This window comes from Budorcas taxicolor, chromosome 16 (assembly GCF_023091745.1).
Source record: "Budorcas taxicolor isolate Tak-1 chromosome 16, Takin1.1, whole genome shotgun sequence".
Taxonomy (NCBI): Eukaryota; Metazoa; Chordata; class Mammalia; order Artiodactyla; family Bovidae; genus Budorcas; species Budorcas taxicolor.
This window is the reverse complement of record NC_068925.1, coordinates 69,693,963-69,707,254: the sequence shown is the minus strand read 5'-3', so window position 1 is coordinate 69,707,254 and position 13,292 is coordinate 69,693,963. Positions and strand designations below refer to the sequence as shown.

General features: G+C 40.7%; 1 pseudogene; it reads left to right on the top strand.

Annotated features, from left to right (window-relative positions):
• Positions 1–11,768, top strand: part of LOC128061304 (histone-lysine N-methyltransferase SETMAR-like) — a 43,133-nt pseudogene extending 31,365 nt beyond the window's left edge.
• The last annotated feature ends 1,524 nt before the right edge of the window (positions 11,769–13,292 follow it).

Sequence of the window (13,292 nt, the reverse complement as noted above, 5' to 3'; positions counted from 1 at the left end):
AATTGACATATAACATTATTTTAGTTTAAGATGAACAATATAATAATTTTATATATGTAAATATTGTGAAATGATTACCCTTGAGTTTAGTTAATGTCCATCATCTCACATAGTAACAATTTTTTTCTTATATTATGAACTTTTAAGATCTACTCTCTTCAGTTCAGTTCATTCACTCAGTCGTGTCTGACTCTTTGCGACCACATGAACTGCAGCACGCCAGGCCTCCCTGTCCATCACCAACTCCCGGAGTTTACCCAAACTCATGTCCATCGTGTTGGTGATGCCATCCAGCCATCTCATCCTGTCATCCCCTTCTCCTCCTGCCCTCAATCTTTCCCAGCATCAGGGTCTTTTCAAATGAGTCAGCCCTTTGCATCAGGTGGCCAGAGTATTGGAGTTTCAGCTTCAACATCAGTCCTTCCAATGAACACCCAGGACTGATCTCCTTTAGAATTGACTGGTTGGATCTCCTTGCAGTCCAAGGGACTCTCGAGAGTCTTCTCCAACATCACAGTTCAAAAGCATCAATTCTGTGGCGCTCAGCTTTCTTTATAGTCCAACTCTCACATCCATACATGACCACTGGAAAAACCATAGCTTTGGCTAGACAGACCTTTGTTGGCAAAGTAATGTCAATATTACTTTTATTTTATTTTTTTTAAAATTTTTATTTTTACTTAATTTTACTTTACAATACTGTATTGGTTTTGCCATACATTGACATGAATCCGCCACGGGTGTACATGCGTTCCCAAACATGAACCCCCCTCCCACCTCCCTCCCCATAATATCTCTCTGGGTCATCACTGTTCACCAGCCCCAAGCATGCTGTATCCTGCGTCGGACATAGACTGGCGATTCGATTCTTACATGATAGTATACATGTTACAATGCCATTCTCCCAAATCATCCCACCCTCTCCCTCTCCCTCTGAGTCCAAAAGTCCATTATACACATCTGTGTCTTTTTTGCTGTCTTGCATACAGGGTTGTCATTGCCATCTTTCTAAATTCCACATTACTTTTAATTTCTATTTTATTTTTAATTTTAGTTTCTACTCTCTTAGCAACTTTTAAATAGAAGAATATTTGTTAACTGTGGTCACCATTGCTCTGCATTGGTCCTGTAGAACTTATTCATCTTTTAACTGGAATTTTGTACCTTTTAACCACCTTCACTCCTTTCCCTCACCTCCCACCCTGACACTGGCAACCACCAATATGTTCTCTGTTTACATGTCTGTTTTTTTAGTATTAATTTAAAAGTGAGGTCACACAGTATTTGTCTTTCTCTGACTTACTTCACTTAGCATAATGCAGTCAAGGTCTGTCTGTGCTGTTGTGAAGGCTTTCACTGAAAAATATTTTTCACTGAAAAATATTCCATAATGCCGTCTTCTCTGTCCGTTCATCTGTAACGGACACTTCGGTTGTTTCCATGTGTTGACTGTTATAAATAATGCTGCAATGAACGTGGTTGTTCAGGCACCTCTTGGAGACAGAGACTTTGTTTCCTTCAGATATGTACCCAGAAGTGGGATTGCTGAATTACATGGTAGTTCCATTTTTAATTTTTTGAGGACTCTCCATACTGTTTTCCATAGTGGCTGTGTCAGTTTACATCCTTGCCAGCGATGCACAAAGAACCCCTTTTCTCCACATATCTCTTCTCTTTCTGATGACACCATTCCAACAGGTCTAAGCTGCTGTCTCATCGTGGATTTGCGTTTCCACAATGATTAGTGTTGACTGTTGAGCACTTTTTCACTTTTCCATTTCTCATCAGGACTCATGCAGCAACCTCTTGGCAATAATCTCTTGCTTCTATTCCAGTCTGTTTACACATTATGTCCAGAGTGATCTTATAACCAATACTCCAGCTTTTATATCTGCTTGTGACATCCAGTGATTTTCTTTCCACTTAGAGTAAACCCCAGCATTTTTTAAATCATGGCTTATGAGGCCTTGAACTCACAGGCCTTACCCCCCTCTCTACCTTCAGTCTAAAACACTTGCCTACTTGCTCATGACATTCCTAGACAACCCTCCTCTTCCTCAACATTCAAAGCCCTTCCTACTCCCAGCCTTTATCCATGCTGTTCCATCTGCCTAGAACACTCTTTCTCCAGCTCTTTGCATGACTGGTTTCATTCTCAGAAACTCTAGCCTTCCCTGACATCTCTTGATAAGATGGCCACCCCCAGGGACTCTGTGATCATTACCCCATTTATTTTCTTTAGAACATTTTCCCAAACAAACACTTATTTGCTTATTTAGTGTCTTCCCTACAAGAATGTATCGATCCCTGGGTCGGGAAGATCCCCTGGAGAAGGAAATGGCAACCCACTCCAGTATTCTTGCCTGGAGAATCCCATGGACAGAGGAGCTTGGTGGGCTACAGTCCATGGGTCGCAGAGTCGGACGCAACTGAGCAACTTCACTTTCTACAAGAATGTATACACTGTTAGGGTAGACAGCTTGTCTTGTTCACAGCTCTTTCCCCAGTGCCTAGCACAGTGTGGAACATTGAAAAGAGCTTTTAAAATACTGGTTGAATGACTCAGTGAATATTACAAGAAGGAACAAATGAGTGAATGAGTGACTAGAAGGAACATCTGGTTTCCCGATCTTTTGTTGGCTCATCTCAGAAAGTTTTTGATGATGACTTCGCTATCTGTGGCACTAGTGGTATGGAACCTGTCTGCCAGTGGAGAAGAGAAACAGGTACAATCCCTGGGTTAGTAAGGTCCCCTGAAGGAGGGCATGGCAACCCATTACAGTATTCTTGCCTGGGGAATCCCATGGACAGAGGAGCCTGGCCAGCTCCTGGATTTTTCTATATCTGGATTTCTTTTTCTGACATTCTGGGCCCTATTACTTGCAGACAGGGTGAACGTGTGATGACTGTTTGGCTCTTCAAACACCCACTGTCCCCACCTTGCAGCTGAAGTACAAACCCAGACTTCATCCTTAGCTCTTTCTTTCCTTTCCTCCACACCTAGTTAATCAGCCACTGTGATGTCTTACGCCTACTTCCTAATATGGAGCTTGACTGTTCTACTTCTCTCTACCTCCACTGTCACCCTAGTCTACATATCACCAGTTTCCCTGCCTGGACTACTTTAGTAGCATCCTAAAGTCTTGAGAAGCCTTGAGTTAAGGTTTAATCAAATGCATCTTTGACACCAAAGCCAGTGATGTGAAAGAATGTAGATCAGATCGCCTTTCTCCTCTGCTTATATTCCTTAGTAACTTCTGACACTTAGGTAAGTCTTCACCTGACTCACAAAACCTTAGGAAGTTGCCCTTATCTTTCACTCCTTTTGTATTGCTTCCCCTTCTCCCCCAACTGGCATATTCTAAATTCTGGCTGTGATCTTTCAGTCCTTCAGGCCTCATGGACTCTTGTTTTCCCTTAAAACCATAGGATGCCTCTGGGTTTGGGATACTGTTTCTCTCCCACTTCATCTGGCCATCTCCTGTTCATGCTTCAGGCTGACCAAAGGGGTACTGATCCCAGGATTTCTCTCCTATCCTCTATGCCTGGATGAGGCACTCTTGCTAAGATCCTCCTGAGGCAGATACTACTTTCTCTGTCACAACTTTTGTCCCTTCTGGACACAAGGGTTCCTCAGGGAAGAGATGCTTTCTAGTTGGTTCACTATTTCTGGCACCTGGCACAGTGCCTGGCACATAATAAGTGCTTAATAAAAATGGCACCAGTGGTAAAGAACTCTCCCTCCAATGCAGAAGACAGAAGAGATGTGGGTTCAATCCCTGGGTCGGGAAGTTTCCCAAGAGGAGGAAATGGCAGTCCACTTCAGAGTTCTTGCCTGGTGAGTCCCATGGATAGAGGAACCTGGCAGGCTACAGTCCATGGTGTTGCAAAGAGTCTGTCACGACTGAACTGAATTAGCCTGCAGAAATGTGTTGACACCAGGAATATCCCTGGATTCCTCTCTAATGCATTCAGTGGTGGGTGTTGGGAGACCTTATTTCTCTGTGCTGTTCCACTCTGATTCTCACTTTTTTCTTTTCTAAAATAATTTTATCTATTTATGGCTCTCCTGGGTCTTTGTTGCTCTGCGTGGACTTTCTCCAGCGAGTGGGGGCTACACTCTGATTGTAGTGTGTGACTTCTCATTGTGGTGGCTTCTCTTGCTGCAAAGCATAGGCTCTGGGTGTGTGGGCTTCAGTAGTTGCAGTTCCCCGGGCTTTAGACCACAAGCTCAATAGTTACGGCACACAGGCTTAGTTGTTACAGGGCATGTGGGATCTTCCCAGACCAGGGATCGAACCCCTGTCTCCTGGATTGGCAGGCAGATTCTTTACCACAGAGCCACCAGGGAGGCCCATTCATGCCTACTCTTGACTTCACTCTGTCTGTACTCTGCCTATTGCCTTGGCACCTGGGTACCCCTCCACCCTCAGTGTACCCAGACTCTGGTTCCTCAAAAGCCAAGTTCAGTTTAGAGGTGGCTCTTCTCAGCATACTCTGTCCCACTCACCTTTGCTCAATTCTTTCGTTAGATTTGGCAGCAATCAGAGAGGAAATAAGCATTTTTAATGCGCATTGTTGAATAGAAGGAAACTGGAGCCCCAAAATGAAATACTTGCCTCAGGTAGCCATTCTTTTGATAAAGAAGTCTTAGGTCACAGGTGGTCCATGTGTTAAAAACTTTTCCAAATTCTGTAACTCCATAACAAGCTAAATAGAAGGAAATGAAATTCTCTGGGATGACACTCGGGGACTTGGTAGATTGCCATCCTGTCTTGCCCACACTTGGAAAAATGCTACTCAGTGAGCTCCGTCCCCTCTCCCACTCACTTTCTCTGGAAAGCCCTGATTTTAGGTGTGAGGTCCGCCTGCCTTTGGAGCGGCTAGTAAAACTCCTGGAACTTGTCTGTCAGCCTAGGTCTCAGCAGTTCGATCCCATTAGGAGAATCTCCCTCCCCTTCACTCCCACTCAGATGTTCTTTTCCGTATCTTGCAGTTTGACACTTACCCATGAAACATCAAGAAAAGTCACTTAAAATTGATTTTTTTTTTTTTTCAGTCAGAATGTCAAAAATAACAAGATTCAGAAGGAGACTGTAGTAATAAACTTGACCCCTTTCTTACCTCCTCTGGCCGTTCTTTGGCGTTCCCTCCTCAGCATTGCCATGGAAACCGCTGACTCCTTTCTTGTCAGGGTGATTATACCTTTTCAGATTTTGACAACTGGAAGATACAAGTGAAAGAAATCCAGACTCTTTCATTCCCGCTCCCCCTTCCACTGATGCTGCTTATGCAAATTGGAGAAAATGGGCTTTGTTATGTTTTATTTCGTATTCTGCTGACAAATAAGTGCATCTGTGAAGTGCATGTGTGAGAGAAGACTGGTTGCCCAGACATTTGGGGAAGCATCGGATTTTCTTGCTTTTATTATATTACTTTAACTACCTGCTTGACAGATACAGTAATCATTACAGATTGGAAATAGCTTTGTCAGACAGCAATTTCCTGAGATGGGCAGCCTCAGAAGTGTGCATAATGTATTGAGTTGACATCTTGCAGGGAGATCCAGGAAAAAAAAAAAAAAAACTTGTGAAAGGGAAAAGCTTATTTTAGCATCAGACTTGGAAATTTCACAGACGTTATAGAGTTCTTTTAAAGTGATGCATGATTTTTCCTCATCAGCTGCTAATTAAGGACATTAATTTATGTATTTGTTTGACACTGGAGACATAAGGCTTAGTTTAGCACGAGTTACAATTGATCATAGTTTTAGTCTTTTAGGTAATCCAAAATTATCCTTTCCAATAAGTGATTTATGAGGAGTTTATAAGTATTCTTATTAAATCAGCATTTTTTAAAATGTATCATTCTCTGCTGTTATGTACCTCTGGAGACTATTAAAGTTTATTACTCAGTGTTCATTTTAATAAGAACCTTCTGACATTCCCAAGGGCCTGAGAAAAACTCTCCATGAGTTTCTGCCCAATACTGAATGTGGCTTTGGTGGTAAGGCAGTCCTCTTCATCAATACTTTGAAGGGAGAAATAAGTTGATGGTTCAGATTTCAGCTTTGAGGCAATGGCTTAGGCCAGAGCTTCCTAGTCATTTTTACTTCATGACTCACTTGTAAACTTCCAAATTTGCAGCAGCGAAACTGGCCCACAGTGAATGGGTGCACATCTGGAAAACAGGAGTGTTGATAGCTGCCGGTGAGGAGTATCCTAGCTGCCGCATGTCCCATGCACCTGAAGTTGGCTGGATCCCGAGTTCTGACTCTGGAGGGAAAAAGGAGATACAAGGACTTTCTGGGACATTGAAGAGGGTCCTAGACTGTTGGGCCCGTGTTATTCTGGAAGCAGTTTAATGGAAAGAAATTGTCTGAGGTTCAGACAAAAAGCCAAACTCACTTCCCAGACAGTCATGGAGAGAAAGATACAACCTCTGCCTTCCAGACACCCTGCCCTGTTACACACATGAAACCATCGTATGTCCCAGGTGAGAGGTTAAGAGTGTAACGCTGAAGAAAAGGACCACAGGTCTTCTTTCTCTTCTGTCTGATATCTTTATTCTTTTTCATAAACTGTGCAATGGTACACTCAAACTGCCTTTCTTCTTATGCTGCATTTGGCCTGATGTCTGACTGGCTGTCACTGTTGCCAAGCAGCCGTTCAGTGTTGTCTGTATGTGTTTGTCTCTGTTTATTTAAAGAAATATTTTATTGCATATAATCCTTAATATTTAAATATGTGTGGAAAACAGGGAAACCGAATTGTTGACATTAGTGATGAAACTATTGAGGTGAAGATTATTCCCCCCCACCCCCAAAGTGTTTAATTTTTAGCTTCAATCGACGCTTATCAGACCTGAGTTGCCAGTGATGTTCAATTGTAAAGGAAGGGGGAAAAAAATAGAGGACAAGTTGGGAATATGTTGTTGAAGATGGTCTAAATGGCATGGTGTAATTAGGGATTTTCCTTTGTCTTTTAGCTTTTTTGGAATAGATCTTCCCCTTGTAATATGTAAGGTGATTGTTCAGCTTTTCTATATTTGGTGTTCATGTGTCTTCTTAGGAATTCATCATGTGTAAAAATTAAGAATTATCTTACTATCTCATCACTTTTTTGCTTTTCTGCAAATGGGTACTATTAGTTTAAGAAAATGTCTTTGTCTACTAATATGCTAGCATAGCTATTTATCATTAGATGTGTTAAAATCCAGGTGTCAATGTTGCCAGTTTTCAAAACTAAAAACTCATTTTTAACACTTTATTTACCACAAATGCTATTTCTATATTTTATTGTATGTCTACCTTTGAATAGATAAGGGGAATCTTCCCAGGAAGACTACTTGTTAGAATTATCTAAATGCAACTGTAATTGCCCTGGGATTTTAAAACAAAAAGGAAATAAAACAATAAACCCAGTAGATATTACTGCTAACATTATTTTAAAACAATTATTTTTCTAAAAATCTTTACTTTTGTGACCTTGAAAGGCATAGACAGGAAATGGAAATAGTGGGTAGGGGTTGATTATTCCTATAGGACTAAGTCCTCAGAAATGAATTGAAATCAAATTGTTACTAACTTTTATGCTAAGTGTCTATATTGAGAAGGACCATGGAATAACACTGTATTGACTGACACTATAAAGTGAATTAAAAGCCATTCATGTTATAGAGGTAAATCTCCAGCACACATGCTAAATCTGGCCTCTATTTAAATTCTTCCAGTCCCTGAGGTATGTACTGAAATATATTAGTCCTGTATGCACCTGTGATGAAATACAGATTAGGTGAAATTCTAATGTAATTCAGTATAATTCCAACCTAGTAAGAATGATACTCCAAAATGATAGACTCCTTTTCTTTTTTTTTTTTTAACTGAGATAGAAAGATGTTATACTGCTGTCTTTTAAGATGGAAAATGGGGCTGTCAGCTAAGGAATGCTGGTGGCCTCTAGAAGCTGGAAAAAAAGAAATAAGGAAACAAATTTTTTTCCTAGAACCTCCAGAGGGTGCACAGCCCTGCCTATATTTTGATTTTAGCCCTGCTGCTGCTAAGTCACTTCGGTTGTGTCCTACTCTGTGCGACTCCATAGATGGCAGCCCACCAGGCTCCCCCGTCCCTGGGATTCTCCAGGCAAGAACACTGGAGTGGGTTGCCATTGCCTTCTCCTGATTTCAGCCCAGTGACACCCATTTTGAGCTTCTGATTCCCAAACAGTAGGATAATAGATTTGTGTTGTTTTAAGCCCCTATGATTATGGTAATTATTTTAGCAGCCATAGGAAATGGATACACTGATGACTGATGACTGTTAATATTTTGATAGCACATGGAAAGGAAAGATGATTCCTGCCCCTCAGTGCTATGAAATGGAAAGTATTTGATCTAAGCCAAGGCATGGTAAACCTATTGGCCTTTGTTGGCAGTGGTTTAGAAATGAACTTGTGTCCCAGTTCCATTCAGTGAGGCATAAAGGGAAGACTGATGGTAAAGAGACTTCCTGGGAAGAATTTTTCTCCTTTATATAAAGAGCTTTTGAGATGAGAAATCTTGCCCCTTCCTGCCTGCCATGACCAAAGTTAAGGGAGGTTTGAATGATTGAAGCTGCACTGAAAGACTTCATAATCATGGTGAAATCTGTGGTAATAAGAGGCTGAAAAGTGTGGTCAGAAGGACCGACCAATAGCAACTAATGACTGCTTGAGGCAAAGAGAAGCTTGATATATTTCCATTAGGGAATCGTGAAGAAAAAGCATTGTACTTGCAGTTCAGGCAGATTTAGTTTTCTGCAGGGAGTTTGCGGTTGATTCAGGAACATTAGATCATGAACTTAAGATGTTCTGTCAGAAAACAAGCATCGGACAATACACTGGCGTCATTGTCCCAGTGTAGGGCTGGAAACTCACACAGAGCATTTCAAAAAAATCTGTTTCTTCCACTGAGCTTTTAATGAAAGGACAAACAAATCAAGTCCCTGATACTGAACTTGACCAAGGCAGACTTGCTACAGAGAAGAATGCCATGTAAGGTGGGTCTCTCTGGAAGCTTCTACAAAGGAATCTCTCTCTCTGGAGAGCCTCCCTCTGTTTCTCCTGTGGTGGTGAAGAGAAGCCCAGTTGCATTTCCAGTTATCTAGGCCAGAAATCTGAGCCTCTGCGTCTTTTCCTGCTCTCCCTTCCCTCCTCGTAACACCTACCTGTGGCCTTTACTGTTTCCCGTGTCTCTGTCCTCCTCTGTTTCTTTCTTGGCTCAGCCTTTCCCCATCACGAGTCTAAATCTCCCAACCTATCTCCGCATCCCCCTCTAATCCAGGCTCCGAACTTCAGGCAAATGATGTTTTCAAAATGCAGAGCTGATCATCACCATCTCCGGCCTCCCAGTTATTTGATGCCTCCTCATTCCCTGCAGGGTACAGTCCGAACTTCTGAGCCTTCACCTCTAAAGAGTAAGAGCCAGCCTGTGGCTCTTCATTGAGATCGCTGGCTAACACTCTTCCTCCTAGCATCTTTAAGTCTAGTCAGTCAGAAGGAGACCTTCAGGTCTCTGATGGAGCCTGGCTATTTCATACCTCCCCACCTGCCTTTCATCATGTTGCCTCCTGTCCTGGAATTGAAACCCTTTACCATTCTGCAAACTCAGTCAAAGATCCCCACTTCTGTAATGCCACTCTGGCCCTCCTCGGTACTCAGGGGGAATGGCTATGGCCTCCTTGGTGCTACACCCTCCTTCAATACCATTTTTGTGTGACTTTCTTACCATGTTACATTTTTGATAGTCTTAGAAATTGTTCTTCACATATTAGATAGTGAGCTTCTGTAGAATAGGGAATACCATTCTTAAGTTGTCTGTCTTTTGTTCAGGCTCAGTACAGTACCTGTTACATACGGGATACTCAATTTCAGAGATAAATAAATACATATTGGTGGGATTTTAGAAAATGATTAACTTCAGAATTGATGTTTTTAGAGCAAAAGGAAACTTTTATGTATTGTTTTGAATTTATGTATTATTTATATCATATAGTTTATATATAATTTTATATGCTATTTAGTCCAACTCTTTCATTCTATACTTGTAGACTGCACTGATCAAGTTGTCCTTTAAACACTTGAAATGTGGCTCTTTTGTACTCGAATGTTCTGCAAGTATAAAATATACACCAGATTTCAAAGGCTTAGTCCTCTCTCATTAGTAATTTTATATGATTATATTTTTATAATGATAAGACTAAATATAAATAGATTAAAATTTAATTCTGCCTATTTGTTTTTACTTTTTAAAATATATGACTACTGAAAAATTTTAAATTACTTGTGTGATTCACATTTGTGGCTCACCTTATATTTCTCTTGGACAGTGTGATTCTAGAACAGGAGTTGACAAACTCAGGCACGTGGGTCAAATCTGACCAGTGACCTGTTTTTTGATGTCTATTAACAACAACAAATTTTTTTTTTTTAACATTTTTTTCCAGTTTCATTCTGATCATTTTCATGGTTGCATTTTAAATGTTTTTGTATATACCTATATAATAGCCTTGATTTTGCTTCTGGGCCCAGAGTCTAACATATTTATTATCTGGCCCTTTAAGAAAAAGTTTGTTGATCCTGTTGTAAAACATAAGGCCTCCTGTGTGACATAAAGTAATGACGATAACGACATGAAACAGTAGCTATTGTCTTAATAGTGATAGCGCACCCGTCACATATTCTGTGTGTCGTGATCTGTTATGAGTGCTTTGCTTGTAGTAATTCATTTCATCTTCATAGCTTATTGGGGTGGCAACAATTGTGCTCACCATAGTTTGGAATAGGTAATCAAGACACGAGGAAGGTAACTAACTTGCTGAAAGATGCCAAACTGGTAAGTGTAGAGACAGAGTTTTAACTCGGGCATCTATTTTGAAGTTGAGAGGTCAAAGACGAGAGCCTTGAAGATGAGGAGCACAGTGGCAAGCCATCAGAAGTTGACAACAACCAGTTGAGAGCCATCATTGAAGCTGATCCTCTTACAACTACATGAGAAGTTGTTGAAGAACTCAGTGTCGACCATTCTGTGGCCATTTGGCATTTGAAGCAAATTGGAAAGGTGAAAAAGCTCAGTAAGTGGGTGCCTTGTGAACTGACCACACATCTAAAAATCTTCTTTTTGAAGTGTTATCTTCACTTATTCAACACAACAGCAAGGAACCATTTCTCAATCAGATCGTGACATGCAATGAAAAGTGGATTTTATATGACAACTGGCGACGACCAGCTCAGTGGGTGGACCAAGAAGAAGCTCCAAAGCACTTCCGAAAGCCAAACTTGCACCAAGAAAAGGTCATGTTCACTGTTTGGTGATCTGCTGCCCATCTGATCCAATACAGCTTTCTGAATCCTGACAAAACCATTACATCTGAGAAGTATGCTCAGTAAATCAATGAGATGCACCCAAAACTGCAATGCCGGCAGCTGGCACTGGTCAACAGAATCGGCCCAGTTCTTAACAACACCCAATTGTATACTACACAACCAGTGCTTCAAAAGTTGAACAAATTGGGCTATGAAATTCTGCCTCATCTACCTGACCTCTAGCCAACTGACTACCACTTCTTCAAGCACCTCGGCACCTTTTTGCAGGGAAAATGCTTCCGCAGCCAGCAGGAAGCAGAAAATGCTTTCCAAGAGTTTGTTGAATCCCAAAGCATGGATTTTTATGCCACAGGAATGAACAAACTTATTTCTCGTTGGCAAAAATGTGTAGATTGTAATGGTTCCTATTTTGATTTATAAAGATGTGTTTGAGCCTAGTTATAATGATTTAAAATTCATGGTCTGAAACCACAATTACTTTTGTACTAACCTAATTAAACAATTATCCATTTGTTTTTGAATAGGTTATTTGTGTAGTTGCATAAAATCTAAGTACCCAATGATATACCATTTAAGGAATGCTTATTCTGTTCGCCTTGTCTGCCAGCTTCCCAGACCCTTACTCCAGAGGCTGCCTCTGCTCTTCATTTGCTGCACACAATTTTTTTCCTAGCTTTATTGAGATACGACCACATATAGCTAGAGAAGAACATGGTAACCCATTCTAGTATGCTTGCTTCAGAGATCCCATGAGCATAGGAGTCTGGTAGGCTACAGTCTATGGGGTCACAAAGAGTTAGACATGACTTAGTGACTAAAGAAACCACATGTAACGTTGTATAAGCTTAAGGTTTGATTTGGTACATTTTATTTGCAAAATGATTATCACCATAGAGTTGTCCATACAGTTCTTTTTATTTATACTTTATTTTTCTTTCTCAGAGGGAGGGAACTTTTCTGGAGTCCTGTCAATTCAGGTGAGGATATTCACGTTGATATTCGCCACGGTCATGCATATAAGGGAGACTTCCCAGGAGACTCAGGGTAAAGAATCCATCTGCCAATGCAGGAGCTGCAGGAGACACAGGTTTGATTCCTGGTTTGGGAAGATCCCCTGGAGGATGAAGTGGCAGCCCACTTCAGTTTTCTTGCCTAGAAGATCCTGTGTACAGAAGAGCCTGGAAGGTTACAGTCCATGGGTTACGAACAGTCAGACACGACTTAGCATGTACACAGCACATGTCAGACACGTACACAGCACATGTCAGACACGAACACAGCACGGTACACACATGCATGTGAGGTTCTGCAGGTCAGTGATTTCTAACTCTGTGTTATAAGTGGAATTTCTTGTGCAAAATGCAAGTTAAATCTGTGAGTTAAGTGATCCAGATGGGAAACACCAGTTCTGAAGAAAAAGAAGCTTGTTTTGGATAATAAGTATTGACCCAATGAACAACTTAATTTTTTTATTTACATCTTTGATTTATAAGTATAATCACCAGTAAAAAGCACAAAACCCATCACTCTCTCATAGAAGATCCATGGAGAATTTTGTGGGTAATATTGCTTATTGTGAACTTTCTATCCTAACACAGATTAACCCCTTCTGTTTAATAACTGTTTTTTCACTTGATAATAGTTAATCTCATTTAATAATTCTTTCTGATAAAATAAGAGAAGGATAACATTGATTCTAAGCCACATAAATATAAGATTTTATAAATACAAGATTAAAAAAATGTCTACATCAAACATATTTTTTCCTCTTTGTTAGTGAAAAAAGGTGAATCCTCAGTTCCAGAAACTTGCAGCCTCATTCAGGTATAGGCTAAATTGACTCATAGGTGTCAGCCAAATATGTGTTCCAGGAATGAATTTCCATCAGAGGCTTTGTTTGGGAAAGAAAGATGTATATGTTTTTCAACAGTA